Raw genomic sequence first — 20,136 nt, 5'->3', positions numbered from 1 at the left:
TTTTGTCTTTTAGAAATTAAGTACTTGCATTTGTTGAGGGTGCAAGAGGAGAGCACAAAAGTAGACTTGAAACTCAACGCCAAAAAAACTAAGATCATGGCATCCGGCCCCATCACACCTTGGCAAATAGAAGGGGAAGACATGGAAGTAGTGACAGACTTCACATTTCTGGGATCCAAGATTGCTTCAGATGGTGACAGTAGCCATGAAATTAAAAGACGGTTGCTCCTTGGGAGGACAGCTATGGCGAACCTGGGCAGTATAATAAAAAGTAGAGACATCACCCTGCCAACAAAAGTCCGTATAGCCCAAGCGATGGTATTCCCAGCGATGGCTCAAGCTAACCCAATCTTGTCAGATGTATGGCTGTGAGAACTGGACCATAAGGAAGACTGAGTGCAGAGGAATAGATGCTTTCAAACTGTGGTGCTGGAGTGAAATCTTGAGAGTCCCTTGGACTGCAAGAAGATCCAGTCAGTCAGTCCTAAGGGAAATCAACCCTGACTGTTCCCTGGAAGGTCAGATGCTGAAGCTCAAATCCTTTGGCCACCAAATGAGAAGGGAGCAGTCACTGGAGGAGATCCTGATGCTGGGAAAAACAGAAGGCAAAAGAAGAAGGGGATGGCAAAAGATGAGATGGCTGGACAGCGTTACTGATGTAACAAACATGAATTTGAGCAGACTTCGGAGGATGGTGGAAGACAGGAGGGCCTGGCGTGGCTTGGTCCAGGGGGTCACAAAGAGTCTCGACTGCAACTGAACAACAACTTGCATTTTACCTTGCTTAGTGTATGTCAGACTTTGGTGGATGACCTCAGAAAACCCTGTCTGCCTTATATTCCAGCCCTGGCTTGTGTCTCATAAGCTAAGAAGGGTTGGCCACGGGTAGCAATTGGATGGGAGACCACCAAGGAAGTCCAGGGCTGCTTCGTAGAGGCAGGCAACCACAAACCGCCTCTGTTTATCTGCCCTGACCCAGATGGCTCAGGCTAACCCGATCTTGTCAGATGTCTTGGATAGGAAGAAGAAGATATTGGATTTATATCCTGTCCTCCACTCCAAATCTCAGAGTCTCAGAGCTGCTCACAATCTCCTTTATCTTCCTCCCCCACAACAGACACCCTGTGAGGTGGGTGGGGCTGGAGAGGGCTCTCACATCAGCTGCCCTTTCACGGACAGCCTCTGAGCCAGAGCTATGGCTGACCCAAGGCCATTCCAGCAGTTGCAACTGGAGGAGTGGGGAATCAAACCCCATACTCCCAGATAAGAGTCCGCACACTTAACCACTGTACTAAACTGGCTCCACCAAAGAAGCCCAGGGCTGCTACGGAGAGGCAGACCAAGAGGAAGCCTACCTCTATGGATCTCTAGCCACACTGAGCCCATCAGGGAAGGGCAGGATACAAATGTAATAAAATAAATAAATTGCCTTGAGGGATCACTGGAAGTCAGCTGTGACTTGATTGGCACTTTGTACCACCATTAAGAGCCCCGTGGCGCAGAGTGCTAAAGCTGCAGTACTGTAATCGGAGCCCTCTGCTCATGACCTGAGTTCAAGCCCTGCAGAAGCTGGTTCAGGTAGCCAGCTCCAGGTTGACTCAGCCTTCCATCTTTCCGAGGTTGGTAAAACGAGCTTGCTGGGGGGAAAGTGTAGGTGACTGAGGAAGACAATGGCAAACCACCCCGTAGAAAGTCTGCCGTGAAAACGTGAAAGCAACGTCACCCCAGAGTTGGAAACGACTGGTGCTTGCACAGGGGATTACCTTTACCTTTTTTTTTTTTTTACTACCATTATATTCCAACCTGGAAGATTATCCAACGTCAGGCAGTAACGTCCGTTCTGCTTGGCACCCAGATGTTTTCCGGGGGGTGGGGTAGAATCTAATAATTGAACAGAGGGCAGGCACAACAGCTGTTCCTGAGCTGTAGACCCACTTCTGAAATGGCTTTGTTTCTTTAAGAGTGAGCGTGCTCTGAGAGCCAGTGTGGTGCAGTGTTGAGAGTTCTGGACTGGAATGCAAGGGACTCCGGTTTAAATCCCCACTCTGGGACACCAGCTAATTCAGGGAAATATGATGTTGCTGGTCTTGAGGTCTCTCTCAGCATGTGGGGGGTCTAGGCTGGGCTGTCTAACTCATTTGTTAGGAGGTCTGGATCTACACAAACATAATGTGAGGTAGTGGAGATATAAACTTTATAAAGGACACAGACAAATGCAATTAAAGATAATTTTTAACTTAAAATACAAACATGCTTAAAGCTCTTGTGATATTTTATTTAAAATGGAAAGATAGGGGAATAGTGGGATTTGGCAATGTAATTTTAAAAATAAAACATCAAGAAAAAGCACAAGGATCACAGCATAAACTAAAAATATAAAATGCTCGGAGCCTGGGAAAGCAGTGAAATGGCATTGCAAGCTTCTTCTCCCTCCTCCCCCGGTCTACTCAGATTGGTAGTGGCTCTCCAGTGTAATATGCCCCTTTGACTGTGGTCCCAGGTGAGAGTACTCACTAAAGTCAGGTTCATGTAGCAGAGACAAGCTGGCTCAAAGCATCAACCCTTTACTTGCAAGGACACAACTCCAGGAAGCCTGAGCTTCAGCTGTCTATGGATTAGGAGGGACAGATTCTGCTGTCGATGCCTGGGCCCAAACTCTCGTGGGCTTGCAGAGTCAAAGAAGGCCTGTTGAACTGTACATGGAGAAATAGTTGACTCTTCAGCATTGTGCTGGAGTGGGTTTGAAGCCATGGAAACAGCTGCCACTAATTTCATGAACTGCCTCCACACTCTTGGTCGTTTTCCAGCAGTAGACCAGTTTGACTCCCCCTTCAAAACCAGTCCTTCTGTTCTCTTAGGCCATGTCTGCTTAACTGATGGCTTGTCCCATTTCCAGACTGACTTCTCATTTGGCCTCCTGCCTCCATGAGGGCTAGAACCCTTGGCAAATTGAATCCCCCCAATGTTGCATGCTGCAGCGCTGAATGGGACCGGCAACTGGTTGAGGCCCCTTTCAATGGTGCACCAGGTTTCAAACACCTTGGCGCCTTCTGCAATGATTAACTGGAGACACGACATCCCCTGCACAGCTGGTAGGAGCTGAGCTGTGAAATGGATGGCCCTCCGGCCTGAGCCAAGATCTTGGTCTGTGGCTGAGAAGAGGGGAGGAGGAGGAGGGAGAGCACAGCTGCAGCTGCACTGGAGCGAAAGGAAGTGTCTGCGTTTGTGTGCATGTGCGCACCAACATGGTGCTTGTAAGGAAGTGAAGCTATTCCGGGGAGATGCAATCTCTGAGTCCCCCCTTTAAAAAGAAACTCCAACATGCTGCCTATTGTGCTATTTATACACAGCATGTGTGAGAGAAAGACAGATCCAGGTAGCGATACCAAATCTCATGGGCGAGAGGCGGAGCAGAGAAGAAAGCCAGAGAAGGCAGTATGGGTAATTGGGGAGGGGGGGAGGATGGAGAGCTCCTCCCCACCTCTCTTCTTGCAGGCGGCTGGTGGCTGCTTTCCCCTCCCCCGCACAGGCTCTGGAAGCCCCTTCCCTGGAAGTGGTGTTTTTATACTTAGATACAAGAGAGAGGGGAGCTGGGGCTAGGAAACAGCAGTGCCAAGTGGAAGGGAATTCTTCTGAGAGAGGCGGCTCAGCTGGCCTGGTTTTTTAAGGATTCTTCAGCAAGATGCTTGCTTAAGCACAGTTTGTGTGTCCTCCCAGAAGTAAAAGAAGCTGGGGTGGGTGGTTTGAGCCCCCCCCCCCCCAGGAATGCAGCAAAGGGAGGGGAGAGAAGCAGCCAACTCTAGTGTACCATCCAAAGCTCTCTTGCTTCCAGCAGCTTGGGGGGGGGGAGAGAGTACAGATGCATGTAGTTTTTGTCTTTCTGTCTCCCCCACCTTGCTCAACCTGCACATGCGAGGTGCTGTGGCTCAGTGGCACGTGCAGAAGGGCCCAGGTTCAGTCCCCAGCAGCTCCAGTTAAAAGCACCAAGTAGTTGGTGATGTGAAAGCCCTCAGCCTGAGACCCTGGAGAGCCGCTGGCTGGCTGAGTGGGCAGTCCTGGCCTGGATAGACCCAGGGGATGATTCAGCATGAGCCATGTGGAAAGGAGATGGGCCCCAGTGGAAAGGCTCTCACTCTAAAAGGAAAGGTTTTTAGTGGGGAGGGGGGCGGGGTTCTTATGCAGACAAGTGAATTATAAATGATATTAAATAAAACTTGTGTTCTTGCATGAGCTAGGGCAGGGGTGGCCAAACTTACTTAACATAAGAGCCACATAAGAATAAATGTCAGATGTTTGAAAGCTGGAAGGAAGATTGAGGAGGTAGGAGAGGTAGAAAGAAAGTAACTTTAACTTTAAATGCATTCTCCAAGCTGCCAGCTGGCTTGGCTCGGAGAAGTGCCTTAAAGAAAGAAATGCCTTCTCCAGGCTGGGCAACGGTGTGGTGGGGGCTTCAAGAGCCACATGTGGCTCCCAAGCCACAGTTTGGCCACCCCTGAGCTAGGGATTACCCAGACAAGCCCAATTTTGCTAGCTCAGCATGGTCAGCCCAGGTTTGTACTTGCATGGGAGACCACCCAGGAAGGCTGTGCAGAGGCAGGCAGTGGGCAACGCACCTCTGAATGTCTCTGGCCTTGAAAACCCCACCAGGGGGTTGTCAAGTCTGATGTTTCAATAACGAGACCTTTTTGATAAAAGTTTCTAGTTTATTGTAACATGTTGTTAGACTATAGAACGAGGTTGAGAGACTGGCGAGTATACAAACAAAGCAATCATATAAGGTATACATCAAAGGAATTCTTCAGGGAGGGGCACACTATGCAGGGCACATTCACACATTGATGTTACTTTTTCGTTCTCAGGCCTAGGTCCTTGAGCATCTGCTTGGCACCACTTTCCCCCCACGCTCCTCTGAGAAGGCTCCACAATCTTGTTCCCATATTCCCATTTCAAAGCATTGCTACATAACAAAGGGAGGGAGGGGGGAGAGGAGAGTTCGAGCTAGCAGCATTGGCATACAGTGTGGTTTTTACCCAGGATCCTTTTCCTGAACCAAAGAAATGATCTAACTACACAGAGAATTACAGCAGACTTGACATACTGCCCCCCCTAAGCCCCCTCCACAGCGCGCAGCCGCGGAGACTGAGTTGTTTTACTATCCGGGGTTTCTTGACTGGTGAGGCAGCGGTCGATCGGTGGGGCAGCGAGGGCCCCTGATGGGGGAGGATGATTCAGCATGCCCCTGATGGGGGAGGATGCCAACTCAACGGCCCGGGGTCCCGGCGGAGCAGACTGCAATGAAACACAGGGTGGATTTTACCCAAAGCGGGTGGCAAGTCTAGTTCCACAGTTACTGGGTTAATCACCCTTTTAATTCGGAAGGGGCCCAAGAATTTGTATGCCAGCTTCCGAGAGGGTTGGTTGAGGGGCAGGTTCTTGGTTGACAGGAACACGGAGTCTCCCACTTTGAACTCCCCCGCGGGGGTGTGAGATTTGTCGTACTGTTTTTTGTAGGACTCCTTTGCTGCCTCCAAATTTTCCTTGATGGTTGGCCAACTGCTACTCGGCCCCTGCCACCATTGTTCAAAGGTGGATGGGGTCCCCTGACTGTCTCCTCCTGGCAATAAGGGGATCGGCTTCCCCTCATAGCCAAACACCGTGGAGAAGGGGGAGGTTTTTGTAGAGCTCTGCATGCTGTTGTTATAGCAGTACTCAGCAAAGGGGAGCAAGTCTACCCAATCGGACTGGCGCTGGTTTACAAAACACCTAAGATACTGTTCCAGCACCCCGTTCACCCTCTCCGTCTGTCCGTCCGTTTGGGGGTGATACGCTGAGCTCAACCCTTGCTCAATCCCCACTAATTTGCAGAACTCCTGCCAGAAGGTGGCAACGAACTGCGGCCCGTGGTCTCTAATGACCTTATCGGGGAATGAGTGTAATTTTATCACGTGATCAAAAAACAGAGCCGCTAGTTTCTTCGCTGTGGGCAGTTGGGGGCAGGGGATGAAATGAGCTTGTTTGGAGAAGGTGTCCACGACCACTAAGATGACTGTTTTCCCCCGGGAGGGGGGAAGCTCCACTATGAAGTCCATGGACACCACCGCCCAGGGCCGTTTTGCCGTTTCCAATGGTTGTAGGAGCCCCGGCGGTTTCCCCCCCCTCCGTTTGGCCATTATACACACGGGGCAGTGGGTGACGAACTCCGATATGTCCTTCCTCAAGGACGGCCACCAGAATTGGCGGTTTATTAGGTGCAGGGTTTTTACATAGCCAAAGTGCCCCGCCAGTTTGGAGGAATGACAAAATTGCAGTATTTCCCGCCTCAAGCATTCTGGGACGTAGTTTTTCTCCCTTGTACCATAGTCCGTCCTTGCCTTTCTGCACCCCCTCGGGTCGGTTTGCTCCCTCCCTTTCGGTTTCTAGGGTGAGGCACTCTCGGCTGATCCCTTCCAGCTCTCGTTTCTTTTGGGAACGGGTGGTGACCATAGCCGCCGCTTGGGATGGCGAGATTAGGGAGTCTGCCACCTCCTCTTTTTGACTTTCGTGTTGTGGGAGCTGCGAGAGCGCATCGGCCAAGAAATTTTTCGTCCCCGGGATGTGTCTCAGGGTAAAGTCAAATTTGGAGAAGAATCCGGCCCATCTAATCTGTTTTTCACTGAGCTTGCACTTCCCCGTCAATGCTTCTAAGTTTTTGTGGTCGGTCCACACCTCGAATGGTACTTTCGCCCCCTCTAGCCAAGATCTCCAGGTTTTCAGAGCGAACATGACAGCGAACGCCTCTTTGTCCCAGACCGACCAATTTCTCTGTTCGTCTGAGAATTTCCGGGAGATATAAGCGCAGGGTCGCAGCTTCCCCTCCCCATCCCTCTGCATGAGAATGGCTCCTACGGCGACATCGGAGGCGTCACATTGGACCACGAAGGCCCTTTGTTCAACTGGGTGACTTAGGACCGGCTCGCTAGTGAACAGGCGCTTCAGCTGGTCAAATGCGCTCTAACACTCTGGTGTCCATTTTAGGGCAGCCCCCGGCCGTTTGGCCTCCGGACCCCTTCCTTTAGTTTTTAACAGGTCGGTTAGGGGCAGCGCAATCCGGGCGAACCCCTCTATGAATTGCCTGTAAAAATTTGCGAACCCGAGAAACGATTGGAGCTGTCTATGTGTCCTCGGGGGGGGGGGGCATTCAAGCACTGCCTGCACTTTTGCTGGGTCCATGGCCAGCCCCCGTTCGGACACCCGGAAACCTAAGTAGTCTAGCTCCGTTCGGTGGAATTCACATTTAGACAGTTTGGCATACAGTTGGTGCTTCAGCAATGTGCTCAGCACCTCTCTCACTAGTTTCACATGTGACTGTTCATCCTGAGAGTAAATAATGATGTCATCCAGGTACACCAGCACCCCCCTGTACAGGTATTTCCTCAACACATCATTGATAAAGTTCATAAACACCCCGGGTGCCTCCTGCAGCCCAAACGGCATGACCAAATACTCAAATTGTCCCATCGGGGTATTGAATGCGGTCTTCCACTCATCCCCCTCCTTGATGCGAACTCGAAAGTAAGCATCCCACAAGTCCAGGTTGGTGAAAATTTTCCCTCCCGCCACTGTACTTAGTAAGTCTTGGATGAGGGGGATGGGGTAGGTGTTCAACATGGATATCGCGTTTATCCTACGAAAATCTGTGCAAAGCCTAAGCGAGCCATCCTTCTTCTTCCGGAAGAGCACGGGGGCGGCGTGGGAGGCCGTGGCGGGTCGGATGAACCCCCGCGCCAGGTTCTGGTCCAAAAATTTGCGGAGTTCCGTCTTCTCTGCCCACCCCATTTGGTATAGTTTAGCTCGGGGCAGGGCCTCCCCCGGGATCAGTTCTATGGCGCAGTCCGTGCTCCTGTGGGGGGGCAACTGGTTGGCTTCCCTCTCGCTAAACACTTCCATTAGGTCTCGGTATGCGCTGGGGACCGTGTGCACCTCCTCTACTGACACACACACTCTTTCCTTGGCAACGGGAGCTCTGGGACCCCACGCCGCGTTCCACACATGTCCTTTGCACCCGGGGTCCAAGAATCTAATGGTCTGCGCCCTCCAGCGAATCAGGGGCTCATGCTTCTCCAGCCACCCCACCCCCAGTACCACCGGGTACGAGCACGAAGGGGCAATCACAAAAAATTCTTGGTCCCAATGTTCCTCAATCCCCATGGGGCAGGGCCACGTCTCGCGCGTGCAGGGTTCTCCGCACATCACGGACCTGTCCATCTGCTCAAACAGCATGGGGTGGGGTAGCTGCGAGCTTTCCAGACCCAAAGCCTCTACTACTTTCGGGGACATTAGCTCCCGGTTGCACCCCGAGTCTATTAAGGCCCGTATCTGCAAGAACTTCCGCAACTTGGGGTTCAGCAGCTTTACAGTCACAAAATACAATCTCCCCGTCACTCTCACCGTCAGCGGCGCCTCGTCTCAATCGACCTGCTGGTGGGCACCCTTCAGAGCAGCAGGTCGGGCTCGTTTCCCGCCGGCTCCTCCACCCAGGCGAGATCAGCCAGTTCTGCGGACAAAAGCACCTCTTCTTCCAGTAGCTCCTCTTGCACGGCCACTGCGCTGCTCTTCGCCGCATCCTTAGGGCGGCTGGGTGTCTTCTTAGGCCCGGGGGTGGCCGGCTTTGGGGGAGCCGGTAAGGCGCGCAGAGGCGGTGGGTGAGGGCAATTGGACGCGAGGTGGTTCGGGTCCCCGCACCTGAAGCACCTGTGGGGCCCCAAGGGTACCGCTACAGCTTGCTTCTTCCCTTTCAGGGGTTCTGCCTTCCCGGATCCGAGCTTCACCTGGGTTTTGCCCGACTGGTGCTGGCGCAGCATGGCCACTCGTTTTAGGTTGTTTTCCACCTCTCCCGCCAGCTGGATCCACCCCACCAGGGTGGTCGGGCAGGCTTGGGTGAGGGCCCGATCCAGGATGCTTGCATTCAGCCCGTTGGTGAACTGCTCGATCTTCATCACCTCGTTCCACCCTCTGACCCTGGCCACGTTGGCTTGGAAGTCGGCTGCGTACTCGCGGATGGGTCGGGCCCCCTGCTGCATGTCCCGCAAGGCCGCCAATGCCCGAGACTCCTGCAGTGGATCTTCATACTGGGTCAGCAGGGCTTGTAGGAAGGTGTGCACGTCATCCAGCACTGGGCTCCTGGTCTCACATAAGCTCACGTACCACCGTTTGGCGGCTCCCCTCAGCTTTGAGCCCAGGTAGTCGACTCGGCTGAATTCATCTGGGAAGGAATGCCCCCAATAGTGCATGAAGCTGTTCGCTTGGATCCCGAAGTAATTAACTTCCTCGGGGTCCCCGTCAAAGGTCGCATCCAGTTCCCTTCCCACATTCCGCGGGGCCGCCGGGGGAACTGGGGCTTGTGGCACCGGCACCGGTGCTGGTGCCGGGGTGGCGCCTGCTCTCGGCGGGGCGGCCGCCTGGGTCAGCTGACTCAGGCGACTACGGGCCCCTGGTTGGGGAGCAGGGGGCCTTCGGGACACCGCACCTCCTAGTGCGCCCCCCAGTTGAGTCGTCAGGATGTGGACCTCGTCTCGTAAGCTCCGGATCGCTCCATCGATCTCCCTGCGGACCATCGATTGGAACATCTGGTAATTCTTATCATAGGCGTCCCAGGACTTCGGCTCCACGCTCTCGGTCCCCTTGCGCCCAGCGTTCTCGTCCTCACCGACTTGGACGACAATGATGCTGTCCGCCTCCCCCGTCTCCCCCGAGCCCGGGTTGGCGGCTTCTACTCCCGCCATCTGAATTGGCCTGATGTGGCGGTTCAGGATGGCATCCCGGCGGAGTGGGGCCTGATCCATGATGGTGGTCGAGGTCCTTGGTTGATACTGCTGGGGTGATAGCACCAGCTGGAACTCGGGGGGTGACTCCACTGCTCTCCTCGGGTCTAAAACGTGCCACGGCGCGGCAGTCCCCTCCAGTCCCGCATCGGGTGGGAGTTCTCCGTTGTCCGGAATCTGGTCAGCCATCGGGCTTTCAAGTAGCCGGAAAGGTTGAACTCCAAAAAAGGGAGTCTCTCAAAATGTCAAGTCTGATGTTTCAATAACGAGACCTTTTTGATAAAAGTTTCTAGTTTATTGTAACATGTTGTTAGACTATAGAACAAGGTTGAGAGACTGGCGAGTATACAAACAAAGCAATCATATAAGGTATACATCAAAGGAATTCTTCAGGGAGGGGCACACTATGCAGGGCACATTCACACATTGATGTTACTTTTTCGTTCTCAGGCCTAGGTCGTCCTTGAGCATCTGCTTGGCACCACTTTCCCCCCACGCTCCTCTGAGAAGGCTCCACAATCTTGTTCCCATATTCCCATTTCAAAGCATTGCTACATAACAAAGGGAGGGAGGGGGGAGAGGAGAGGAGAGTTCGAGCTAGCAGCATTGGCATACAGTGTGGTTTTTACCCAGGATCCTTTTCCTGAACCAAAGAAATGATCTAACTACACAGAGAATTACAGCAGACTTGACAGGGGTCGGCTGCAACTTGATGGCGGGGGCGGGGGGGGAAGGGGAGATGTGTGTACTTATGAACACAGGTGTATGTAGATAACCTGCATGGGGATTGCTTCAAAATATAAGCGGATGTTTTCAGGGGAGGAAATACAGCCCAGGGCACCATATCTATCAGATGTTCGTACCCCCTTTCTTTCTCCCCAATGAGGACCCAAAACGGCTTGGAGCATCCCCTGTCTCCATTTATCCTCACAACCGCCCTGTGAGGTAGGTCAGCTGAATGTGTCCCCAATTCTCTTCTGACTCCCTAACCATGACACCAGGCTGACTAGGGAAGGGAGAAGAGAGATTTTTTTTTGGGGGGGGGGGAGAGGCAATGAGGGGATTTGTCGCGATTAAATTAGTCCTCAGCAGTTTCAAGGCTGAGTGATGACTGGCGGACCTCCCTGGCACATGATGCAGCTCTGGCCATTTTGCAACGTGACATGAAGGAAGGGACTAGCAAATTTATGGCCTATGGGAAGCTATTTCTTAGTGATACCTGAATGGAACCTCCATGTACAGAGGCAGTGTATCTCAATAGCAGATGCTGCTGGGGATAAGCCCCAGAAGAGTTCCCGAGAGGTGTTTGCCTGACTGTGTCTTAGAACAGCTGCACTTGGTTGAACCCAGGGCTTTTCTGAGCAGAAATGCAGTTCTGGTGGGCTTGGCAGCAGGGGGTGTGGCCTAATATGCAAATGAGTTCCTGCTGGACTTTTTGTACCAAAAAACCTTGTTTGAAACAATGGTGATGTCAGGTAGACTGGCCTAATATGCAGATAATTCCTGATGGACTTTTTCTGCATTTAAATAGGAAAAATCCAATGCATGGTTATAGGATAGGTAAGACTTGTCTTAGCAGTAGTATGTGTGAAAAGGATCTCGGTGTCTTAGTGGATCATACGCTGAGCATGAGTCAACACTGTGATGTGGCGGCTAAAAAGGCAAATGCAATTTTGGACTGTATCAACAGAAGTATAGTGTCCAGATCAGGTGAAGTGATGGTATCACTTTGCTCTGCTCTGGTAAGACCTCACCTGGAGTATTGTGTTCATTTTTGGGCACCACATTTTAAGAAGGATATAGATAACTGGAATGGGTCCAGAGGAGGGAGACGGAGATGGTGAGGGATCTGGAGACCAAATCCTATGAGGAAAGGCTGAAGGAGCTGGGGATGTTTAGCCTGGAGAGGAGGCAGCTGAGAGGTAATCTTCAAAGACTTGAAGGGCTGTCATATAGAGGATGGTGTGGAATTGTTTTCTGTGACTCCAGAAGGTAGGACCAGAACCAGTGGATTGAAACTGAATCAAAAGAGTTTCCAGTTCAGCATTAGGAAGAACTTCCTGATCGTTAGAGCAGTTCCTCAGTGAAATAGGCTTCCTCAGGAGGTGGTGGGCTCTCCTTCCATGGAGGTTTCTAAGCAGAGGCTAGATGGCCATCTGACAGCGATGAAGATCCTGTGAATTTTGGGGGAGGTATTTGTGAGTTTCCTGCATTGTGCAGGGGGTTGGACTAGATGACCCTGGAGGTCCCTTCCAACTCTATGATTCTGTTTCTGAGGCCGTCACCAAGGTTTGCCTGCTGGGCATCTCTTGTCTGTTAATGGTATTGGTTGATTGATTTTAAACACTTTGATGCCACCTTTTCACCTAATCAGGCTCCACAAGGCAGTGAGCAAAAATATTAAAACCTTTAAACAGCTGAAAATATATTTGAAATCATAAAAATAATTCAGTTTAAAACACATAAACAAAGAACACTGGAAGAAGGGCAGTAGCCATCATGGGGACAAAACAAAGATGTGGTCAGCCGCTGGCGAAAGATGCTGAGAGAGGGACAGAGAGAGAGTTCCAAAGTGTTTGGTGCCATGACTGAGAAGGCCCGTTCTCAGGTTGCTACCTGCCTAACTTCAGATGGCGGGGGAAAATGAAGCGGGGCCACTGAAGATGACCAGCTTGGATTGGGAGGATCGTTATGAGGACTAGCAACTCAGTTTTTCTATCTGGAATTGTCAGGGTGCTGGAATTCCCACTGAAGGGTAAAATGGCAGAGCGCAGTGGTAACCCAAAGGCCACTTATGCTTTACATAAGAACAAGTGAGAAGCCACGCTGGATCCGGCCAGTAGCCCATCCTGTCTGTGTCATGCAGGCGCCACCAGGAGGTCCCCCAGCAGGGCCAGAACGTAGCCCTAAAACAGGGTTTGATCACAACCCTAAAATAGCATTTTGGAGGAGAGAAGAAGGATCCTTTTCCCTGCCCAGAAAAGTAGGATGCTGCCCAAAAGACCTGAGCCGGCGACTATAACGAGGCCTGCCTGGCGCCACTCCTGAGGACTAATTAAGCCTGTTTGTTGCTCGCCTGAGCCCATGTGGGCATCGCCGCTTGCGTCAGGCATCAGAGTGAATCTCTAGGCACTCCAGTTTCCTATTTCAGCTGTGCCAGGGGAAATGGGAACCCCACCCTGAGGACAGTCCTGAGGAGACCCAATACTGTCAGCCAGCTCTCCTGTGTGTGTGTGTGTGTGTGTGTGCGCACGCTCTGTAGTGGAAAAGCTTTGTTTCCCCAAAGGAAGAAGTCTCTGCTAATAGAGAGGAGAGTGCAGATAAAAGGCAAGGTGTCATGCTTATCCCTCCTCCTCTTTGTGTGCCATCTCTAGAGGGTTCAGGCAGCAAGGCAGTTTGGGTGGGGGGGGGGGTTGTGACGGCAGGGGAAGAGATTGTGGCTACTCAGCAGTATCATGGAAGCACTCTGGATGTTCACACAGAATTTGATTGGATTTATAGGCTGCCCTCCTTCCGAGGTCGGTCAAATGAGTCCCCAGCTTGCTGGGGGGAAAGTAAAAGACTGGGGAAGGCAATGGCAAACCACCCCGTAAAAAGTCTGCCGTGAAAACACGGTGAAAGCAACGTCACCCCAGAGTCGGAAACGACTGGTGCTTTTCTTTCCTTCCTTGCAAGCAGGTGACAATAGTAGCAATAATAATAAAAGCAGGGCTTTTTGCAGCAGGAGCTCCTTTGCCTATGAGGCCACACTCCCTTGATGTAGCCAATCCTCCAAGAGTTTACAGGGCTCTTCTTACAGGGCCTCTTGGTGGATTGGGTGTAGCCTAATATGCAAAGGAGTTCCTGCTACAAAAAAAGCCATGAATAAAAACAATTAAAACAATAACTGTAAATGCAGAATTGGGCTGTACTTGATAATGGCATATGAGGGGTGGGGAATTTCTCAAGGAAGTGTTCACAATTGCAAACATTTGGGTTTCTTAGATGCCACTTAGAAAGCGATGCCACTTCAAGGACATTGGTGGTGTTGCCTTCCTTGCTGGCTGGCCTCTAGGTTTCCTGGACCACTGAGCTCTTTTGTGGCAGACTAAATCTCCACCCCCGCCACACAGATTATAACAGCTGCACCTCTAAGCTACAGCCTCTGCGCCAGGTTGTCGTCTGCAGCAATCTTTTGAGCTGCTCAGACTGAGACATCATAGAATCACAGAGCTGGGAGGTACCTTAGAGGCCATCTAGTCCAGCCTCCTGCTAAATGTCAGATCAGCCTAAAGTGTTCCTGACCAGTGTTTGTCCGGATGCTGCTTAAAGACTTCCAATGAGGGGGAGCCCACCATCTCCCTAGGCAGCAATTTCACTGCGGGACTACTGTAAAAAATGTTCCTAATATCCAGCTGATACCACAATTTAAACCCATTCTTGTGTGTCCTGTCCTCTACTGCCAGCAGGAATAGCTCCCTGCTCTCCTCGGAGTGACCCCTTTTCAAATACTTCAAGAAAGCAATTATGCCGCCCCCTCAACCTCCTCTTCTCCAGACTGAACATTTTCAAGTCCCTCAGCTTTTTCTGGTAGGGCTCTGATCATAAGAACATGAGAAGAGCCCTGCTGGATCAGACCAGTGAGGGTCCATCTCCTGCAACCTCCTATCTCACATGGTGGCCAGCCAGTTCCTCTGGAAGGCCAACAACAGGGCATAGAGGCTGAGGCCTTCCTAAGAATATAAGAAGAGTCCTGCTGGGTCCATCTAGTTCAGCATCCTGTCTCACACCGTGGCCGACCACTTCCTCTGGCATAGAAGGATGGGGCCTTCGCTTGATGCTGCCCCCTGGCTTTGGGATTCAGAGGACTAGTGCCTCTGAATGCAGAGGTTCATCCTTGTCATGGGGTGATCATTCTGTGTGTGGACCCAATTTTAAACATGAGCAGGTAGCTGTCATTTAATTTATGTATGTTATTCCTTCGCTTATAAGTAAGAGAAATAAAACGGTGCAGTGCAGGCGAACAAGGGAGTCGCAATCTTGACAGTGCCCTTTGGGGAGGGGGGGTGCCTCTCTGCTTCCTGTCTTTCCTCTGAGAGTGCCATCCACGACTGAAGGCATGCAAAATAGGGATGGTGGGCTGAGGAGAAGGAGCCCAGCCTTTTGTCATGGTTCTGGGTCCCCAACCTTTTTGAGCCTGTTGGCCCCTTTGGAGTTCTAACCCAAGATGGTGGGCGCAGCCGCAACATGGCTGCTGCAGGAGGCGGAGCCAACCACAAAAGCATCAGATGCATAAAGTAACTTGGCAACATTCCAGGCAGAATCTCTGTTTCACGGGGTGTTGTGCTGTGGGGGTGGCTGCTGCTGAAGCAACTTCTGAAAAAATCTGCATAGCCATTCAAATCACCAATGGCCAATCAGAAGTCCTGCTGGGCAGCAGGTCCACCAGGCTCCACCCAAAAACACTTGGCAGTGGCAGCAGTGGTCATGTCATGGTGCCTCTGGTCCGGAAGCCGACCGTCCTCTGTCTCCAGCAGCCCCAGTACAGCCAATTTACACTGTTTCTGATGCGTGAATTCCTTTCATTCATTGTCCCATCATCCTCTCCTCTCTTGGGCCTGATAGTTACCTTAAAACTACCCCAAGGTGGCCCATGTGTGTGAACAAAGTGCCCCAGAATCCCTGGTTGTGTAGGTGGCCTTGGCTTCTCCCAGGGTGCAAGAGGCATGGAAGAGCGTCCATTTGGATATGCAAAGTGTAAACAGTCTTTCTCCAGAAAGCTCTTAGGAAATTGTTTGGCGGGGTCCCCTTTTATTGTTGTTGTACTCTGGAACATGGTCGGCCCAGTGGTGGACTCTCTCGCTGGCAGCCGTCCGCGGACAGAATGTCCAGTTCTTGGGCTGATCTGGCTGTTTATATAGGGCTCCCAGCCAATCAGAAGGCTTGGATGGAAGCCAAACAGGACACATCACCCATGGTGGCCACATACGGCACTGCTAAAGCGTCTCCACTTATGGGGTGGGGGGAGAGAAGGACATGAGGTCTCTGGAGCTGAAGGAATGCAGACGCAGGTCTTAGGGAGGCCAGGCCCCGCCCAAGGCGCTCTCTGCTAGTTTTCTTCATTTCTGGCTGCACATTTTCTGTCTGGGGATAGATAAACTTCAGGACATTTTGTGCAAGGAGCTGCCAATGGCACCGGGACTTCTCTGGCATGGGGAAGTGGCGCATTAAATAAACATGCTCTGATGCTTATCCTTTTTCTCCCTCCCCTTCCCCCCCCCCCCATTCTGCAACTCTTCGTAGCAGCTTTTATGAAAATTAAATCTTCAGCTAGCACCCACACTCGCGTTTGCTAGGGAGAAGTTTTCATGCTGCATTCCATACTCCCCTTCCTTCAGATGATAGTTTTCCCAGCATAATGAACTAATTTGAAAAACAAATGCAGAAGCCGATTCTTTTGGGCTCGTCATTTTCGTGTGTGTGTGTGTGGAATCTTTAGGAAGTGCTTGCTCGTAGAAGAAAGGAGGGAGGCTGAAGAGAAATTCATGGTGTGGTCCTGTGTGAAGTCACTGCAGGCTCAAGCTTATTCGCTTAACTCTGTTAGGGATTGCACTGTTAACCTGTGAGATACCTCTGCTGATAAGTAGGCTTTCCTGCAGTCGATGGGGCTTGCACTCGAGGAAGTCTCTCAGGCCATCTCTGATTTTCCTTCCCTCCCTCCAAGGCCCTCAGAGCAGCAGTGTGCCTGCCGGCTCTGCCTTCTTGGTTTAGCCTCAGAACAGCCCTGTGAGGTGGGTTTAGGTCAAGAATATGACTGTTCAGTGTTGCCCACTGGCAGAGTGGGATTTTGAACTCACGTCTTCCAGACCGTCATCTGACACTTGAACCCCACTGCACTGACTCTTGCACCTTTGGGATGCATATGGAGCTGCCTTAGAGTGTATCTCACCAGGGGTCCTCACAGAATCATAGATTTGGAAGAGACTTCAAGGCTCATGTCCAACCTTCTACACAATGCAGGAAAATCATAAGTACCTCCCCTCCCCATTCCCAGTGACCCCTGTTCCATGCCCAGAAGATGGCAAAATGAAAAGAAAACCTCCAGGATCTCTGCCTGATCTGGCCTGAAGAAAATTGGTTCCTGACCCCAAAGTGGCAAACAGCATTTCCGTGGGTGCGTGAGAACTTATGCAACCTCTCCTGCCCTCCCTCTCGTGATCTGCCCAAGTTCACAGAATCAGCATTGCTGTCAGATGGCCACTTAGCCTCTATTTAAAAACCTCCAAGGGAGGAGAATTATGCTGGGAATTATTAGGAAGGGAATTGAAAACAAATCAGCCAGCATCATAATGCCCCTGTATAAATCTATGGTGCAGCCTCATTTGGAGTACTGTGTGCAGTTCTGGACACTGCACCTCAAAAAAGATAGCATTGGAAAAAGTGCAGAAAAGGGCAACTGGAATGATTTAAAGGGTTGGAACACTTTTCCTGTGAAGAAAAGTTAAAATGCTTGGGGCTCTTTAGCTTGGAGAAACGTTGACTGAGGGGTGACATGATAGAGGTTTACAAGATTATGCATGGGATGGAGAAGGTAGAGAAAGAAGTCCTTTTCTCCCTTTCTCACAATATGAGAACTCGTGGACATTCAATGAAATTGCTGAGCAGTTGGGTTAGAAGGGATAAAAGGAAGTCCTTCTTCACCCAAAGGGTGATTATCACATGGAATAAACTGCCACAGGAGGTGGTGGAGGCTGCAAGCAAAGACAGCTTCAAGAGGGGATTGGATCAACATATGGAGCCAGAGGTCCATCAGTGGCTGTTAGCGTATTGTTGGAACTCTCTGTCTGGGGCAGTGATGCTCTGTATTCTTGGTGCTTGGGAGGGGCAATGGTATGAGGGCTTCTAGTGTCCTGGCCCCACTAATGGACCTCCTGATGGCACTTGAATTTTTTGGCCATTGTGTGACAGAGTATTGGACTGGATGGGCCATTGGCCTGATCCAACATGGCTTCTCTTATGTTCTTATGAGAGCCCACCACCTCTCGAGGAAGCCTGTTCCACTGAGGAACCACTCTAACTGTCAGGAAGTTCTTCCTAATGTTTAGCCAAACAGTATTTTGATTTAATTTCAACCTGTTGCTTCTGGTCCAACCTTCTGGGGCAACGGAAAACAACTCTACACCATCCTCTCTATGACAGTCCTTCAAGTACTTGAAGACATTGATAGTGTTATCATTCAGTCATCTCCTCTCCAGGTTAAGCATGCCCAGCTCCTTCAGCCTTTCCTCATAGGACATAGTCCCCAGACCCCTCACCATCTTTGTTGCTCTCCTCTGGACATGTTCCAGCTTGTCTAGATCCTTCTTAAATTGTGGTGCCCCAAACTGAATACAATACTCTAGGTGAGGTCTAACCAGAGCAGAGTGAAGCAATACAATACCATCACTTTACTTGATCTGGACACTTTACTTCTGTTGATACAGCACAAAATCGCATTGGCCTTTTTAGGTACTGCATCACACTGCTGACTCATGTTCCATGTATGGTCCACTAAGACTCCTAGATCCTTTTCACATATACTACTGAGACAAATTTCTCCCATCCTATAATTAATGGAGGTTGGTCTTGTAGACCTCAGGAAAAGAAAAGTCTTCCTCATCACCTGGTGCTTAAGATTGTTTGGAAGGGAGATGCTCTGATTCAAATCCAGGACCTTTGCACACAAATCAGGCACTTGGGCACTGAATCATCCCCCCTCCCCCACATTCAGAGCTCTGAAAGGGAAATAAAACAGTGCAGCTTCCCTTGTTGATGAAAGGCACATAATTGCTTTTAGAAAGGTTGCACTTTATTCTAAAGCGGCAAACTACTTTGCAAGTGTTCTCTCTGGACACACACAGGCCCATAGCCACTGGGGAGGGTCCCTGCTCCCAACTTCCATCTGAGGCCCCTCGACTCAAGGCCCAGCACCTGGGGAGGATGAGAGCTGGCCGTGGCAGATCTTCCTACTCTGCAAGCATGGTGTCTCCCAGGCTGCAGCCAGCTGGAAGAAGAAGGGTGCCCGTGATGTGTTCCCCTTTCTGCCTGCTGCTGGGCTCATGGGGCTGGGGTTGTGCTGTGGAGGCAGCTTCCACCTGGCTGGGCCTTCTTCGAGAGCCCACCTCCAGGAGGGGGAAGGGAGTGCTCATCCCTCTGCCATTCTCCGTCGCCATGCCAGTCAGGAAGCAAGGTGGGTCAGCTCAGCCAGTCAGCTGCTGGCTCTTGGGATAGGGTTGCCAATCCCAGGTGGGGGCAGGGGATCCCACGGATCGGAGGCCCACTTCAGGGTCATCAGAAAGCGGGGGTGGGGAGAGGGAAATGTCTGCTGGGCATGCCATTATTCTCTGTGAAGATCGATTCCCATAGAGTATAATGGAGAATTGATTGGCGGGTATCTAGGGCTCTGAGGAGGCTGTTTTTGGAAGTATATGCACCAAATTTTCAGCATGGCATCCAGTATCCTTCCTCAAAACACCCTCCATGTTTCAAAAAGATTGGGCCAGGGGTTCAATTTTATGAGCCCCCAAAGAAGGTGCCCCGATCCTTTGTTATTTCCAGTGGAGAGAAGGCATTTAAAAGGTGTGCGGTCTCTTTAAATGTGATGGTCAGAATTCCCTTTGGAGTTCAATTATGCTTGTCGCAACGTTGCTCCTGGCTCCACCCCCCAAAGTCTCCAGGATCCACCCCTAGAGCCCCCAGATATTTCTTGAATTGGACTTGGGAATTTCCTCTGGTGTGCTCTCACTCCTGCCACTGCCCTTCCTGCTCTCTTCCTTGGTGCCCCCAAATCAATAAATCCTGACTCTGTGCCTGGCCACTCATCTCTGCCAAGCAGCTCATTTTAGCACACGGCCCAGTGAGGGATTTTCAGCGCTGGAATGTGTGGATAGATTTCTCTGTTTCTGTCTCTATCTCTCTTCAATGGCCCTTGTGGCCATTCAAGAGCACTAGGAAACTTTTCCACAGCAGAAGGTGCTGGTGCCTGCTTCCTTCAGCCTTCCCCCCTCGGCTTCTCAGTCCCAACCATCCTCATTGCCTTCTGCTGGACCTGGCTCAGTTTGGTAGCATCTTTTTAAAACTCCTGTCTCCGAACTGGTTCCAGGTCTCCAGTGGGGCTTCAGCAGTAGCTTGTCAGCTGATGAGTTCCTCAGTTCTGGTGTCTGGGCATGGCCTGGGCACTCCTTTGGGATGCAGAGCTAATGGCAAAGGTGTCATGCCACAGTGAGAGTGGCTGAGCCTGCCTCTGGGTTCCAACACACGGTAATGGAGCAGGACTTGGGTTCAGGAGTTCCCGCTGCTCTTGCTGCCAAGGAGCCCA

General features: G+C 51.2%; 1 protein-coding gene across 17 annotated transcripts in view; it reads left to right on the top strand.

Moving 5' to 3' along the window:
* The window catches only part of PTPRS (protein tyrosine phosphatase receptor type S), a 422,866-nt gene that overhangs the window by 69,555 nt on the left and 333,175 nt on the right, over positions 1–20,136 (top strand). The window lies entirely within an intron of this gene.

Source organism: Heteronotia binoei, chromosome 2 (assembly GCF_032191835.1).
Source record: "Heteronotia binoei isolate CCM8104 ecotype False Entrance Well chromosome 2, APGP_CSIRO_Hbin_v1, whole genome shotgun sequence".
Classification (NCBI taxonomy): Eukaryota; Metazoa; Chordata; class Lepidosauria; order Squamata; family Gekkonidae; genus Heteronotia; species Heteronotia binoei.
Note: the sequence above shows the minus strand (reverse complement) of the source record. Positions and strands in the feature narration are given on the sequence as shown.